The sequence below is a fragment of the Chaetodon trifascialis genome, chromosome 2 (assembly GCF_039877785.1).
Source record: "Chaetodon trifascialis isolate fChaTrf1 chromosome 2, fChaTrf1.hap1, whole genome shotgun sequence".
Classification (NCBI taxonomy): Eukaryota; Metazoa; Chordata; class Actinopteri; order Chaetodontiformes; family Chaetodontidae; genus Chaetodon; species Chaetodon trifascialis.
The window spans coordinates 32,372,476-32,390,636 of record NC_092057.1 but is presented as its reverse complement, the minus strand read 5'-3'; positions in this window follow the sequence as shown (position 1 = coordinate 32,390,636).

The window sequence follows — 18,161 nt, the reverse complement described above, 5'->3', positions numbered from 1 at the left end:
ATTGAGCACCCTGGGGCTGACACCATCAGGGCCTGGAGCCTTGTTTGAATGGAGTCTCATCATCTCATGAGGAGGACATCGGCAGTTTGACAGACAGCATCACGGACTACATAAACTTCTGTGTGGAGAACACTGTACCCACCAGGACTGTACGGTGTCACTCTAACAACAAACCCTGGATTAATCCTGACATTAAGGCTCTTTTAAAGGAGTAGGGCCTTCAAGTCAGGAAACAAAGAGGAGCTGAGGGGAGGGAGAGAGCAATTAAAGGAAAATTGAAAACAGAAGCCAGTAAAAGACGATCATTTAGCATTTACAATGATTACAATCAATGAGCAAATATATTTAAGTAAAAGCTGCAGCAGCCCTCCTTTGATCTGCCAGCACTCTGCCCAAGTACTAGGGCAGAGTCCCTAGAGGGACTAGGGTTGAGCCGTATATTCGTTTCAGACGAGTATCCGGTACGGATAAAGCATTTTTGACGAGTACGATCATGATACGAGTAAAACTCGTCAATATCCGTGCTCGTGCTAAAGGAAAATCCTCATTGGGTAACTGACTGTCTTCACGCTCTGTGATTGGCCAGTCACACACAGCGCCCGCCCCTCCCTACACAAACACGTCTCTGCAGCCAGAGACGTGCCCCACTGTCACGCACACGGACAGTGACTGATCTTCCGGTGCTTGGCTAGACTCCAGCTCATGTCGCCCTCTTTAGTCCTCCTTAGGTTTTCTTCAGCTCGCCTCTCTTTCGGTTTGTATGATATTTAAAGTTACTTGGTGAACTTGTTCCGTAACGTACGCGGTGCATCTGACAAGACAGAGCTGAAAACGGCTCGTGTCGCGTCGGTCACTGCCTCCACTCCGGTCGTTTTTTTTTTAAAATTTTATTTATTATTACCGCCTGCTTGCTCTTAGTTATGCTGGTGATATAAAGTCAGTTGGAAAACTTTGCTCGTACTGAACACGGTACTTTTGAGAAGAATACAGTGAACAAGGCTGACTTATTATTTCCCTGTTTGCCATCACTGGATGTTTGCATGAATCACCAAGTTCACACAGATCATTAAAAAATAAGCAGTCTTACAGACCACTTAAACACGTACACACATATACCGGAACACACAAAGTAGCCTATATTAATATTGTTATTGTATATGGCTGCATGCAGTGACACTTTCTCACTGCAGTTCATGAAAATAAATATAATATTATAAATATTACAAATTCAGCTTTATATACCGTTGTATATAGGCTTTGAATACAGTAGATATTTTAACTGTTACATGGCACGCATACACACTCACAAACACACACACACACACACAGAGAGAGAGAGAGAATCCTTAATCAACACTGTTTAACTTTGTGTGGGAAAAAAATGCCAAGAATGTTAGGTAGTAAAAATAAATAAATAATCGGAAAAAAATCATGGTTTGATCATAAAACTTATATATATATATAAAGAAAGTTGTGTTGAGTATGACAACTCTTGTTCATCCATACTTAGTAGTTCATAGTTTCGTACTGCATGTGTTGTATTCATTCATGCACTTATTAAAAATATTCATGTTCTGAGTTAATAAAAAAAAAACTTGTTCTGCAAATAGTTCCTTTACTATTGTGATCAAAAACACTGAATCTCAATCTCAATTCTGAGGCTGTTCTGTTATTTATTCATACATTTAAGAGTATTCATGTTCTGAGTTTATAAAAAAAACTTGTTCTGTAAGTAGTTCTCTTACTTTTGTGATCAAAAACATTGATTTGAATCTTAATTTTGAGACTGTTCTGTAAATAGTTTTCAAATAAACAATAAATATAGCAACTTCTGATCAATCCATATCAATTTCAGACTTAAAATAATGTACCAAATTAAGCCCCACCCATGTCCGGTTAAACCACACCCACTCCAAGTACAGATACAGATACAGATAATTTAGATGGCTGAACAGATACAGATACAGATACAGATACAGATACAGATACAGATACAGATAGCGATGTACTCGCTCATCCCTAGAAGGGACATTGAGATGGTCACATCTTATAAGTACCTGGGTGTTCATCTGAACAACAAACTGGACTGGACTCATAACACCATTGTACTTTACAAAAAAGGACAGAGCAGACTCTATCTGCTCAGGAGGCTGAGGTCTTTTGGGGTGTGTGGGGCACTCCTGAAGACCTTCTATGACTCTGTTGTGGCCTCTGCCTTGTTCTATGGTGTCTGCTGGGGGAGCAGCATCACAACAGCTGACAGGAAGAGGCTGGACAAACTCATTATGAAGGCCAGTTCTGTCCTAGGATACCCTCCGGAACAGGTGGAGGTGGGGGAGAGGAGGATGACAGCCAAGCTGTCCTCCATGACAGTCGATGACTCCCACCCCCTCCAACACACACTCACTGCACTGAGGAGCTCCATCAGTGATAGGATGCTACATCCAAAGTGTGTGAAGGAGCGGTATCCCAGGTCATTCCTTCTTGCAGCTGTCAGACTGTACAACAGAAACTGCTCCAAGCAATCAGTAAAATAATATGTGCAATAACCTGTGCAATAACCTGTGCAATAATCTGTGCAACACTATAGGTACATAACAGTCTGTAAATACTATTTACATTTTTTTTTATTTTTTATCCCACCCTTTTGTATATACTTGTTGTGTTTCACTTGCATGTACTTGTACTATTCTATCCACTTTATTGGTGCTGCTGTGAATTGGAATTTCCCCTCGCGGGACAAATAAAGGAATAACGAATTGAATTGAATCAGCTGTCTTCTCACCTGGTCAGCAGTGAATCACACTGTGAAGGTGACAGTTGGGGGAGGGGTGTAGTCCTCAGGTTGGGGAGTAAAGTCAGTCTGGCAGTCTGAGGAGGTGTGAAGAGGGCTTACACAGGAGGATGGGGGGGTGTAAGAAGGAGGAGAAGGAGAAGGAGGGGGGGAGTGGGGAGTAGTTGATGGTGGTTGTCCAGGACAAACAGCAGAGGAGTCAGAGGGGGGATGAGCCAGGCCTGAAGTGTAAAATCTATTAAAAAACAGATTCATTTCACTAGCCCTGTCAACACTTGTAGGAATTAGATGACTTACTAATCCTGGGAATCAGTCTATGAATTGTAAAACTCTTTATGGCCCTTTGTCACTGAGGGGAGAAAGAGGATCAAAGGACATTCAGTGGGGGACACTGGATAGAGGGGGAAGGTGAAGGTACAATTCACTGTGCCTGAGGAGTTTATGGTATAGTATAAACCCTAAAGAAACAGGATGAGTGAACTCCCCCAAATGGTCATTGCTCTTTAGATTTATGATTACCAGTGTGTGTGTGTGTGTGTGTGTGTGTGTGTGTGTGTGTGTGTGTGTGTGTGTGTGTGTGTGTGTGTGTGTGTGTGTGTGTGTGTGATAACCAGTTGTCCTTTTCCTGCTAACAGTATAAAAGCCAAGACATTGTGGAGATCTGGAGAGAACACTCTGCATGAGTCTTCCCTCCATGCTGCATGTATTAAAGAGACCTGATTCATCACACCGAGTCTATAATTCTTCAGAGAATTAGCAACTCTCAACAAGCAACAAGGAGAATTTCCCTTACACACTGCCTTCGACTCATCTGCTGTAGAGATGAATGCACTTGGGTGTTGAGTTGGCAGACAGGCCATGGCGGAGTGAATGACGTTGTTAGCTTTGAGGCTTGGTTCTTTGTTTGGAAGCTCAAGAACGGTCCGGAGAAGTCTTCAGTTCACAGTCAAAGTATTTATTTTAGGTCACAGGTAAAGCAGTGCAGCGCTGGTCTCAGAGTGTCAGAGTTCCCTCAGGATCTCAGCCAAAATGAGTACCGTTCACAGACAATGGTTCACATTTTAGGAGTTGGGATTGACCAGCCCCGTACATTAATCAGTTCAGGACATTCTAGACATCTTCAAGTACTAGCCTCTAAACATGTGACAAGTAATCCATATGTGTGTATGTGTGTTGTCGTCCGGCGTGAGGATAATATTACAGACATCATAAATAAGGAGGAGAGGTGCCATGGGCATCTTGTTTACCACTACTGATTGTCTCTGGGGACATGATATTTATGACTCAGGGCTAAGAGTCAGGCCTTCTATCACAGTGACAAGATGTTTTTGTGTGCCAGAGTACAAAACAAGATGTTAGAGTGTTAAACAAGATATTCTCTGTAACAACATCACATGCCGACGTCAGGTTGGCAGAGGGGGGGGCGTAAACAGCAACTCCTGGTACTCCCTCTGACTCCTACCGAGTGCTGTTAGCTCATCCGCCTTATTTGCTAGCGAATTCACGTTGCCCATGATGAGAGAGGGAAGACCTGGCTTATATCGCCTCTTCTCAATAAGCCTCTGTTGTCTCGACCCAGCTCTTTTCCTTCGCTGCTTCTGTCCTCCCCTGCATCCTCTGTGTTTTTTTCTACAGATTTCAGCGGAGATCTCTGATGTTCTGGCCGACAAGCCAGCCGGCCTCAGTGCTGTGCTGATCTCTAGAGTAAACAACGCGCTGCACATCAGTGCTGTGTCCCACCGAGAGCAGCAATTCAAAAGTGAGGAAACAAACCAGAACTCGCTTGGCCAAGATGTTTGGAGAGGGCACAGCTTCAAAATGACGGTTATAAAATTGCAGGTATTGATTATAAAGAATAGAGCAAAAGAATTTGAAAAACTAAGAAAAGAAACAGAGTGCGACAGGCTCCATGCACGGTCGGTGTATGCGCATTAATCCACTAATATAAATACCTGGACTGGCTAGGATTTTGTTGAGAATGACGTTTGATTGCATGTTAGAACTATAGCTAAGTCAAAAGAATTGTCCAAAAACTTCAGAGAAGAGATGATTGCCTTGTACAAACAAGGAAAAGGATACAAAACAGTAGCAAAAGCTCTGAACGTTCCTAGAGATATAGTTGGACGCAAGTTCAAAGTTAAAGGAACAGTGGCTATACTTCCTGGATGTGGCAGAAAGAGGAAACTCTCAGTGGCTGCCACCAGATTCTTGAGGAGGCAAGTGGTCAAAAACAATCAAGTGACTACAAAACACCTGCAGTAAGACTTGGTGGCAACAGGCACTGAGGTTTCAGTTTGCATAGTAAGGTGCATACTAACCACTGAAGGGCTCCATGCCTGGATTCCAAGACATACACCACTACTAATGCAAAAGCACAAGAAAAGTTGGCTCCAATATGCTCAAATCCATATATCCATATCCAAGCCACATAAGTTTTAAGAATTCTATTCTGTGGAGCGATGAAACAAAACTGGAACTTTTCGGGCCTATGGAACAGCAGTCTGTATGGAGCAAGAAGAATGTAGCATACTGTATGCTGAAAAGAACACCCTGCCTAGAGTGAAGCATGGCGGTAGCAAAACGTACACCCAAGAATATTACTGAACTGGAGGCCACCGCCCATGAGGAATGGGCTAAGATTCCTCAGGAACGCTGTCAGAAACTGGTGTCTGGCTATGTATCACGTTTGCAGCAGGTCATAAAAGCAAAAGAGTGCTTTACTAAGTATTGAAGATGCTTATCATGAAGGGGTTGAATAATTTTGAGACTGCAGTGGTCATTAAAAGTAGCATTTTATGTTGAATTTGGATCAAAACCCTCATAATATTAGTTTCATTGAACTACCTAAACAGTTCGTGTGTAATTTGTTTATTGCAAACAGCTGAGAAACTGTATATATTGCCAATATGCCTAATATGCAATGGGGGTTGAATTATTTTGATTGCAACTGTATATCTTTCCATTCCTCTATCATAAGGGAGTCAGGGAGCAACCAATGCCTAGTGATTGTTTTCTTATTAGCAGTTATCAGAACACCAAATAAATATCTGTTGAAATGCCCTGGATGACAGTCAACTTTTCCTAAAATAAAAGTGTTAAATTAAAAAGGTATTTTTGTATTGAATATGCCTTCCAATCTGACTAAAAATTTGTATTATAGGGCATTCCCAAAATATATGCAAGTGATTGCCTTCCTGGCTCCCACACAGTCTCCAGCATTTCCACTCAAATTCTCTCCATGTATGCAAGTTGGTACACTTCCATTGAAAGTCACAATAATCGTTCCATTCCTCCTCAGAAATCTCAAAATCACCTTCACTTTGCTATTTATTTTTAGCATAGTCTGTGGAAAGGACTTTTTTTGTCATGAAACCCTTATAGAGTCTGGATATAATACCTCTGCTTAACTTTGATGAATGGGCTCCTAAAACTTCTTTCAGCACTGGGTCATCCATATCTAATAGATACGCTTTAATTTGCTTGGTCAAAATAATCACATAATTGTTGATACCTCTAACAGTCATGCTTTTCTAGAGCCTATTTTTCTTTCAGAGTTTGGAAATCTTTCAATTGTCCCTTGAGACAGTGGATCTCTGTTTCGTATGAATAGTCATGATGGCACCTGTGTGTGTGGCTGGCCGTCTGCTGTTGCTCCTGCAATGTTTGGTGTTTTTACTGTTTTTAACCATCGGCACTAAAGAGATCGAGTCTCTGTTGGTGTATGATCGCCATTCCTTTTGTTTCTCCGGCGGAATGTCAGAGATCTAGGTGCATTTAATCACGGTGGACAGAATACTTCGCCCCCCGCTCCTGGCAGGTATTTCGCCTCACCTGTACTGGGCCTTGGCCCTACCTTAGAGGAAGCGGCAGACGCGGGGGTTGTTTGGTAGGCTGAAAGTCCAGCTAGCATGCCCTTCATCCATTTCCCGGACAGGACATGGATTATTCCCTCATTTTTGCTGTCCCACCCATGTTACCGTGGTAATGGGGAGAGCGTAGACTCACGTTGCACTACGCATGTGAAAGGTGCGGACATGGCAGCAGTAAACAGACCGAGTTCTTCAGTAATTCAACTGTACATGTTCGAACCTGAATCGGATCCTGAAGGAGGGGAGGCTCCTACAGAACCTCAGAGAATTCAGCAGGATGCTTTTGAAAGGTTAGTCTAAAAACATCTTTCTATTTTTTTCTCTTCAGTACGAGCAGCGCCTGTACAGGAGGCAGCGTGAGAGGCCCGCAGTTCAGACAGTCAATGCTCATGCTAGGAAGCACCAATCTTAACTTGTAGCATACCAGAATGACGGGGAGAAACTCAGCTGAAAGCCGCTATCAAGCATTGGCACCCAACGAACCATAATTCATACAGCAATGAATTATATGGGCATGTGATGAAAACACAGAAATAGCGTATGTCCACTTTAGCGTGTCTGCTGATTTTACCATATCACGTAAACCACACAAGCCTGGTATCATAAGAAAGCAGAGAGTCCGAAGGTCCTGGTTGTTTACATAAAGAGGAGAGAGTTTCTAGCAATCACTGGGAGACATTGACCAGTCTAACTTCGCTGTTTCAGCGCTCGGTCTCATTTGCACATGAATGGGCAGAGCAGACACACTGCTGACCAGCACTACTGACCATTCACCTCAGGCTGAGGAAAAGTAGCTAGCTAGAGCACACACATTCAAATGTAAAAAAGGGGTGCTGTTATTGGTTGAAAATGCTGGTATGCAACATTTCTTATTTCTTTAGCTTTATACATGCATGAATTGGCTTTTTTTTTATTTGTTTGTATCAGTGCACATGTGGATATTGTGCAACAATGCCTGACAACATAGCCAGGAGGTGCCACAGATCACAGTATCTTTACCTGCACTTACAGTATGAGCACACTGTATGATTGCAGATAATATGCCACTGCAGATACTGACCTCATGTTATGCATAACAGGTTACAAGACAGCTGCAGCAGCTGGATGAAAGGCCTCCATGCATGATCGACCATCCAGGTTTAGAACCTGTTTGCCTAAATGTGCATACAACCCTTACAGGGTTTACTACAGTCCTTTACAGCTATGGAGCAGTGAGTTTCATCAATAATAACTAACTTCACTGTTCATACACCATAATAAATTAAATAAAGTCAGTCATATTTTTTCTTGAACATATAGCCAAGTTGGGCTGCACGGTGGCGCAGCAGTTAGTGCGCGTGCCTCACAGCAAGAAGGTTGCCGGTTCGATCCCCGGGTCAGGCGGGGCCTTTCTGTGTGAAGTTTGCATGTTCTTCCCGTGCATGCGTGGGTTCTCTCCGGGTACTCCGGCTTCCTCCCACAGACCAAAAACATGCTCATTAGGTTAATTGATGACTCTAAATTGTCCGTAGGTGTGAGTGTGAGTGTGAATGGTTGTTTGTCCTTACATGTGGCCCTGCAATCGGCTGGTGACCGGTTCAGGGTGTACCCCGCCTCTCGCCCATTGTAGCTGGGATAGGCTCCAGCCCCCCGCAACCCCGAAAGGGATAGGCAGTATAGATAATGGATGGATATAGCCAAGTTTTTCCTTAGCAAATACTGTATATTACACATTTATTCACATTAAACATTTTATAGATATACAATAAATATTTATTGACTGCAGTCATGAATATTTGTACATGGAAATACAGTACAAGTGAAGGATTCACTGAATCAGTATTAGAAAAATGTGAATACAGATTATTATGGAACCTGTTGACTAACATAATGTTCACTTTTCTCAGTTGTTACAGGTATCTAGCCTGTATGAGTTTTGTGAGCTGGTGCTAGTGCTTCCTGGGGCAGAAGATTCATTTAGTCATCCCATCATGCGTAGTACTTCAGATATGTTGGGAGTTTCCTGACGCCCAGGGAAGATACCCCCCCCCCCCCATTGAATCTTGACTCATAGCTGGTGATGACCTCCTCCTTGTCTCGATGCTCATATTGTGAAGGCACGTCCAGCGGGATGTTTGTCTTCAGAATCTCAGCTCTGTACTATGACGGGTCAACAAAGATCTTCTCCATGATCATGTCCATCAAATCATCAATATACCCTGCGTAATACACAGACACACTGAAAAAAGTGAATCATTACTATAATTTATTAGATTATTCAACAGCTGTTAATATGGTGACATTTTGCACTTTGAATTCTGTATTCAAGTGTGTATTTTTTTAGTTTATTTATTGTGTTGACAGTACTGAGTTGTGTTACTTTGTGACATGTACAATATAAATGTCTGTTTTTTGAGTGAAAAAAATAGTTAACATTTATGAATGTGGCCTCAGTCTTCACTGGTTTGGCTCTACACTCTCCCTTCATGGACTGTGGAAAGCTCAGTTTGAAAAGAGGATCCCCTGATGATGTGATGGTGGTTTGTCCTCTATCAGCATTCTTGCTGTAATGCAGTGCAAAAGTATATTTTTATAATAACAGGGCATACTTACGAGTAAAACATGACAACACTGTTACAGTGTAAATTCAAGCACTAAAGGCTGCAACAGCTCACTGCTACACTTGATCAACAGCAGGTAACTGTAATGATGCACTGGCCTATATAAAAAGAGAGAAGTGACATCAGCTTTATCTTACATGTATAACTATGCCAACAGCTGTATGTAGCGTAAAAAAGGATCACTCATAAATAAACTCTAGAGAAAAAATGCTTGGAGTGTGAATTGTGCTGGGATGTAGCCATCTCAACCATACACTCTCAGAAAGGATGTGTTAAAAAATAACACAAAAAATGTGTTGTCACATACTTAACACATTTTGTGTTGATTTCAACACAAAATGTGTAAAGGAGCCTAAAAGCTTAACACATTTAGTGTACTGGACAATTTAACACAGCTGTGTGTTATTTTACATGGCGGGATTTCAAATTTTTGATTTAAGCTTTATTTATAAATTTAATTGTGATAATCCTCTTTTTCCAACCAAGACATGTTTCAGACTAACACAACAGTTTGTTATAGACAGACCGACATACATTACAATAATATCTAACAAAAGTGCGAAGTGGGAGCAAATAGCAAATTTAGGCTTCTTTTTCAGAGGTCCCTGCCCTTGCGCTTCTGCCCAGGTTAACCTGTGCAAGGCAGGCTTGTGCAGGAAGGGGGCGTCACTTCTTCATTGTTCTCCCTTCGCGCCACACTCGAAAAAGGATGAAAGATGGAGGCTGCATCACTCGGTGTGCACCACGACCCTCTGGTAAGTAACCATCAATATATTATCTTAATGTGCTTCACCAAACTGTAAAGTGTCAGGGTAAACCCGGAACGTAAATAGTCCACCAACTCAATCGATTTTTTGTTCAGCAGGGCTACTTGTGAGCTAACGTTAGCTTGTGAGCTAATGTTAGCTAACGTTGCCAGCTAACGTTAGCTTGTGAGCTAATGTTAACTAACGTTGCCAGCTAGCTTGTGAGCTAGGGAGACTTCTGTTTTAGTTTTGACATTTATAACTTTAACTTAACCATATTAACGTTACCGAACACGACGTAAAATTTAATTTGTAACTTTAAATAGTTGCGACGCCATAAGGCAGGTAATGGTAACGTTAACTAGCACTACTTTAGCGGTTGATGCAGGTGCACCTCGGAGTTTGGGGGGGGGGGAGTTCATGGTCATGCAGTTCAAGTCCGGACAGCAACATTAGCTTTGCAGTGCTTCACATAACATTAACAGCCATTAGGCATTCATCATATTGTCTACAGTTGTCTGACAGGTGCTTTATCTCTGGTCATGTGTTTTTTTAATTGCTGCTGGTTAACGTTAATGTACTCAGGTGGTGGTGAGTGTTTTAACGTAAATAAATAACATTTAAGTTTAATGTAATAGTTTTGTATTGTTGCCTGTTATCTCTCGGTCTGGCGTCAGTCTTGGCTCTCCCCGCCGCGGGGCACCATGTTGGCGTGGAGCTGGCAGTGAGGTTGTGTATCAGTGGTGTTTTACTGAATGGCTGTTGGTTATGTCCCTGTCTTTATCCCCGATCCCATGGCGGGAAGAGCTAATGTTAACGCTAAAGTGGCACCGGTGGAGGATGTATCAACGTTGCTTTTACTGTCTTTTTATTCAGTTCTTTCGGTTTTGTATTGTTGCTGGTTAACTGTTATCCGGGTGTCAGTCTTGACTCTCCCCGCCATGGGGGCGCCATGTTGGCTGGAAGAACTCCCTGGCAGTGATGTTTTTAAAAGGTGCTTTTACTACTTTTCCTCGGGGTCGTTCTGTCTTGAATTGCTGCTGCTTGTCCCCGACACCGTGGTCGGAAAGTCGGGCTGGCGGTGTTTGCGACACTGAGGCGGGGAGAGTTGGCGCCAGCCCTCCCCTCACACCTGGTGAGCATTTCTATGCTCTGGTCAACAAGGGCCTCTGCTCTGCCCCAGCTGTGTGTAACGTTTGGCTGTGTGTGTCTATGTAGGTCTGTGTGTAGCCTTGGTGTGTTCATCCCTCTGTTTAGGTATATAAACACAAATAGACCACAAATGCACACACATGCCTATCATATTTTTGAGCGTGAGCCAGCTGCAGCTAGTCTGAAGGACACAATCGGTTAACAGTGGCGCCAAAAATTTTGAATGGCTACTGGTTATCTCCCTGGCATTAGCCCCGGTTTTTGGGAGAGCTACATGGGGGTGGGGGTAGTGTTTTTTTTAACAGTGTCTTTATTGCTTTTCATGTCTGTAGACTATGTTGATAGTTCAAATTAGCTTATTGTAGCTTTCTTTTTTTTCCAGAACACACAAGACCACCTGCCCACCACCAAAGTCCTCGTCACAACATTCAAAAATGAGAAAGAGGTTTCAAAGAAAATACTGCATGTAACAGGGGCAACTGATCTTATAGATCAAAGCCTAGCCCAGCAAACAGGCTGTGTGCTGGACCGGTTGTTAAAATACAACACAGAGTTCAAGGAGTACATTGACGTTGACGAGGGGCCCCTGGAGCATCTGGACAGGTATCAGATCTTCCTGTCAGAGGCGAAACAAAATCAGGTACACTTTGCTACTCAATTTTCTATAATTTTTTGTGTGCTTTTAACAGTTGATTATCAGAATAAGAGCATACATCATCTCCAAAAACTTCTAAAATCCGGCCAGGCCTGGGCAGAGAATCTGACCTCTGAATCTGAACTCTGACTGTTTGAGTTTGAGTTTGTCTGAATGAAAAGTGAAGCTTTGTGTGTAACGTTACACCAAGGATTGTAATGTTACTTTCCTAGTAGTAAGGACAATTCCATTCAGTTTTTAAATTGTAATCATGTGGTTAAGATTTTGCTCCTGGTCAATTAGTATCATTTTCTCTTTTTAAGGGTCAACCACACACTGAAGATGCAGGTGGTCTTATTGGTCAGCAGCCACACACTGAAGATGCAGGTGGTCTTAGTGGTCAGCAGCCACACACTGAAGATGCAGGTGGTCTTAGTGGTCAGCAGCCACATACTGAAGATGCAGGTGGACAGCAAGAGGTAAGTGTCTGAGAGATGCATACCATTACATATATCTTTATCGTTTTACTGCCCAGCCCTAGTCAAATGTGTATTTATCTGTTTGTTCTATTATGTATGGGGGGGCATCTATAATCTATATAATCATCTATAATGCAATATGTGCTTTGTTATCTGCTTTCACAGAAATGTCGAGGACAAATTGATAGTGTACACAGATTTGATGCAGCCAGTCTGGTGGTGTTAATTAAGAACAAAGCCCCAAGTGTACTTGCCGAATACGAGAAATCTGGGACTCTCTCTCTGACATCCAGAAAACTCCTTGTGAGAACAGGTGTCAGCAATCTGGTTAAGCGACGGGGATTGTGAGTTAGTCATCTACATCAACATGTTCTCCAAATTTTTTTTTCCAGTAACTTGGAACTTTTTTTTTAAAGACTTTATGCAACTTTATGCAATTCTGGAGATCAATTGTGTCCTTAGTAATCATTGTAATATAATTATATACAATGAATCCTCAATTGATTATTTCGATGGTAACCAAATTATTTAAATTTAGGGCATGGCTTTCTTGAATACTCGATTCTGATTGGTCAGTCACCAAAATTTTGCTGTGTTTATTTCTCGATAGACCACCGCTGCTCCATGGAGGGGACCGTTGCTAGGGACTCCTTAGCAACGGCCGTTTATTAAGCTCGTTGGCGACTCCGTGACACAGACGTGTCCTGTAACCTGTAATTCCTTGTTTATGACAGATATGACTAAAAAAATAGGAGAGGCTCCATCCACATGATGGCTGAAAAGCAACTCTGCATGATCTGAGACTCTGACCCAGTGTCACAGCTCTCTGTTCGCCTCGGTGGCACCGCGAGTCGGCGACACACACGCACCCCGTAATCTCTTGTTTATGTCTTATTTTTAAGTCATATTTGGATCAACATTGTTTCAAATTAATTACTTCACTCATGCACCGTGTTCTAAGCAGGATAATGTATAGTTGGTCAGTTGTTAATGGAGAAATAAACCCCAACAGGAACCTCCGAACTAAACATTATCCCTTACATGTATGCTGTCGGTTATACTGCTAACACAAATCTGATGTATTCTTTATTACAAGCATTGCAGTTTACTTTTTTCTAGGCTCAGAATCCTCCATTTTGCTTACAGTTACCCCTCCAGTGCTGACAAACTGATGTTAGCTAAAAGCATCATTGCAGTCTTCCCATCTCTGCGGATCAAAATTGAGGAACAGAATGAAGGATTTGTAAGTGTTAACAGATTTCTTTCAGTAGATGAAATGTGACTTTAGGATTAGAATCAGCACACCTGACAATTGCTCACCTTTTGGCTACAGTCACCTTTTTTTGTGTCAACCAGGGTAGTAGAAGTGAATGAAGAGGGTTTTAGTTTTGTATGATGTCACCTTTTTCACTACTCCAGAGTTCAGACTCCAATTAGTCGACTGAAAGCAAAAAATAATCTGACTACTGGTAGTCGATTACCAAAAAAATAATAAATGTCCTTTATTAAAGGGAAACTTTTTTTTTTCCCCCCAACCTGGGCCCTGTTTTCATATTTTTTTCTGTTTTCGTGAGTGATGGATAAAACAGTTATTGAGGTCGCTCCAGTATTGAGCAGGGCAGGCAGCCTGCAGCCCAGCTTACGCTCTTCAACAGGGCAAGTGGCTCCAGTCAAAGTTTGCCCTATAAATGTGCATTTTTTTCCACACTGACAGGCTCAGATAGTTACAATGAGTGTCCGACAGCATACTAGAAATGAGAAATGAATGCATGTCTCTACCTTTAGCTGGAGGTCGCCGTTTGTTGTGATCTGTGTCCAAATCTCACCACTCAAGAGATCTCGTTCCGAAATCTCGCAATAACTCGCAGCAAAACAGCTGTGTTTTGCCGCAAGTTATCGCGAGATTTCGGAACAAGATTTCTGGCAAAACACCTTTGTTTAAATATATTCCAGGAGCACTTCTATGATCCAGTGTCCCACTGTGGCTTCATTGAGATAAGACTGAGAAACCTGAGGAGAAGCCTGCATGATGATCGGAGACGCTATCGAAAGCGGGGGAGATCCAGTGAGCTTTCTGGAGGAGCTATAACACTGGAAGTGATTGAAGAGGGGGAAGATGAGTCTATAGGGGATTGGATCACAGCCACCAAAAGGATGAGACCCTCTCCTGAGAACCTTGCATCGATCAAGATGGGCATGAAAAAAACTTTCAGCAACCGAAGACTCTGGATCCAAAGCCAGTCACCAACAGTGGCAGAGATTTTCCAGCAGTACCCTCGCTTCGTTGACATGCCATATTTGGTAAGCTGTCTTGTCTCATAACAAGAAGAAATTCTGCTTTGCTCTGCAGACACTACACTGTTGGCTATATTTTGTATATATATAGTTATGATTCCCATCGACCTACTTATTTCATATTTCAGTTTTTTTTTTCTGCTATTACTGCTGTATTTGTGATAGTTCTACTTTAACAATGCATTCAGCAGTATTTATTAGTGTAGCCTTGGAAAGTTTAATCAGTATTTGTGAACATGAGCTACTATGAGTTGCTTCTCTTCAGTTTGATGCAGAGTTTGCGAGGATGTTTCCTGGAAAAGAAGACCTCTTCCTTCGAAAATGGGAAGGTCATATTGTTCCAAAACTCCTGAAAGTGGCTACACTTGAAAATGACCCTCATGTTCAGTCAGCTGGTGAGGAGAGCGATGGTAAGTTCAGTTGTCCTCTAGATACAATATTCATTTATTCATCTGTTTATTTTGGCATGATTATATATACACACTTCATCAATCTATTGTCTGTATTAGATGGGCAGTAGGCCTTTGCCCCTTTTTTTTCCCTTAAACCTCAGACACGGTGTCTGAGGTGTTAATCCTAGGGCCTCATGACCATTGTATATCAAATTGTGTAATTTTGCTTCATATTCCCACTAGGGCTGAATAATTACAAAAAAATATTTTGACAGTCTGAATTCATTGTGTTTATAATAATACATTTTATTTATATGTGCCTTTCTATACACTGAAGGTCACTGTACATTGGATAAAAACAGAGCAACAGGTTAAAAACAGTGGTTTTGTGGACAGTTTATGTCAAAGGTAGAGGTACTAATTGTATATCTGCCAATTTGTTTTTATGCTCTTCACAGAGTCCCGCTGCTTCAGAGCCCTAAGGTTACTGACCTGTTATCTACCACCGACTGCCACTGGGAGAAACAAAGGGTGGTCCAAATGCAGTGTAAAATCAGCCCTGTCCTACATCTTGGAGGTGAAGCCGGTAGGTAAACTGCTGACAAACAACTCTCTGCTGTACCTTAGAATATTCTTTGTCTTTTTCTGGACTCTCTGCACTCTGACCTTCTTTGTCATCTTCTTATTTTACACATAATAAAAGTCACACATGTTAAAGGCCCACTGAGGATGATCCATGTTTTGCCGGCATGAAGACCATATTAGACTATATTTCCCATGAGCTCTAGCACATATTGTCATAAAGACAAAAGATACAAGACCCTTATCAGGACCGCTCAGGTTGGTGACACCAAGCTGCTCCTCTTGCCTCAGCTGTCTCCGGTGGGAGAAGCTTCTCACTCTGCTTTCTCCTGTCTGAGCTTTTTTATTTTCTTTTTTTACTCCCTGACTTCTGACACATCTTTGATGGACGTGTTAGAATAAATAACTGTTTATAATAAATTTTTTAATGGATGAATTCATGAATATTTAAGTATCTCAACAAATAAATTACTATGTACAAATTAGTTTAAGACATACCCAGTACTAATCTTTGATGGACGTGTTAAAATAAATACCTTTAAACATACTTTACTTACTTTGAATATTTTTGAAATAACAATTGATATTTGTATGTTCTCAGACTGGAACGAGCATCCTCAGTCTACTCCAAGGGTCCTCAGAAGCAGCAGCTGGAGCTGTAGAAGTGGGATCCCACCAGCCGAGGCTTGTGTGTTTAGGCCATCCCAGTTCAACAGCACAGTACATAATTGTGGCAAAGAATGACAAAGCCGCCATTCCCCTACAAGACGAAGGGTTGACATGCGCCCTGGACAAGTTGTTCAAAATGTTGTGGGTGTGTAATGTAGCCTATCCTGTCCAACTTGACTCAGTGTATTCTTTTATTGAGCATGTGTATGACATACCGACCTCAGGAGCAAAGAGATCAAAAGTTTTGGAGTTAATTGCCAAGCTCCAGGCAATAGTATAAGTTAGCATGTATACGTGTCCCAAGTGCAAAAAGTCCATTTCAAACAGAGTAAGGACACTAATCAGACATCTTAGGCAAATTCATGCAGTTTCAGATGGACAGGACTATACAATTGTATGTAGTCAAAACCATTGTCAGAGAACATATCATAATTTTAATTCATATGCCAGACATCTCAACAGGGAACACAAACCAGTTGCAGACCCACAACAGCTTGAACAAGTTACTCTAAGTGATGTGTTGGAGGATGTTTCTGTGCCATCTTGCTCTCATGCTATGGACACTTCTGAAAGTAATTTGGATGCTGATTTGGACACTCCTACAGAACTTCATTTTGCAGACCACCGTGAGTGTGCAGCATCATTTATTGCTAAAATGTACTCCTCATCAAATTCCACCTTAACTGATGTTCAGAAAAGCATTACATGCACCAAAGAGCTACTGGACAAGACTTTGGACTCTTTAAAAGAGAAAACCGCATCTGTGATTAACAGCTACTCTATATCAAATGATGATGAAGCTGTGCAGTCTTTAATGCAGGATTTTGAAAATGCACGAAATATGTTTTCAGAGGTGGATACTCCCTACAAAATGTGCAAATATTTTTCTGAAAGACACTCCCTTGTCAAACCCACAGAAATTTTCTTAGGATACAGAGGTGACACAGCAAGAAAGCAGGGAAAATTTTCTCAAGTGCTGGCAGCAGACACTTTCCAGTACATCTCTGTTATCGATACCATAAAGTTTCTCTTTGGAAGTGAAAAGATGCAGAAACTCTATAAGCAATCGACAAAAAGTGGTGATTGTAAAATGCGTGATTATTGTGATGGCACACAGTTTGCAAATCATACATTATACAGCAGGTATCCCAATGCCCTACAAATCCAAATGTATTTTGATGACCTAGAAACGACCAATCCTTTGGGGTCAAAAACTAAAGTTCACAAAATGGGAGCGGTTTACTTCTGCTTGAGAAACTTACCTGTGGAATTCAACTCCTCCCTTGCAAACATCCACCTCTGTATACTCTTTAATTCTATTGACAGAGAGGTGTATGGCTTTGAAAAAATACTAAAGCCTTTTTTGGATGACATTCAAACTCTTGAAATGGTTGGGATAAAGGCTGAAATTGAGGGCCAGATTTCTCTGCTTCATGGTACTATCTGCCTTTTGACTGCTGATAATCTCGCTTGCCATTCACTTGGTGGGTTTTTAGAGAGCTTTTCAGCCAGCAGATTTTGCCACTTTTGTCTAACTGACAAACAAACGGCCCAGTGTGTGTTTGATGATGATCACCAGGAGTTTCGTAACAAAGTAAACTATGAAGAACATGTTGTGCAAAACAATCCAAGTTTAACAGGAATCAAAGAGCCTTCCTGTTTAAACACACTAAATTACTTTCATGTTACCGAAAATATTTGTGTAGATGTTATGCACGACATTTTAGAGGGTGTCGCTGTAGTTGAAGTAAAGCTAATGCTAAAACATTTCATCTATAAAGAAAAGTTTTTCACCCTGGAGCAGTTTAATGACAGATTAGTAAACTTTGATTACGGTGTTGCAAATGAAAAAAACAAACCAAGTGTTATTCTTAATTTAAGAACATCAGATAATCCCATAAAACAAACAGCTAGTCAGATGTGGTGTCTCTTGCTCTTTTTACCTTTTC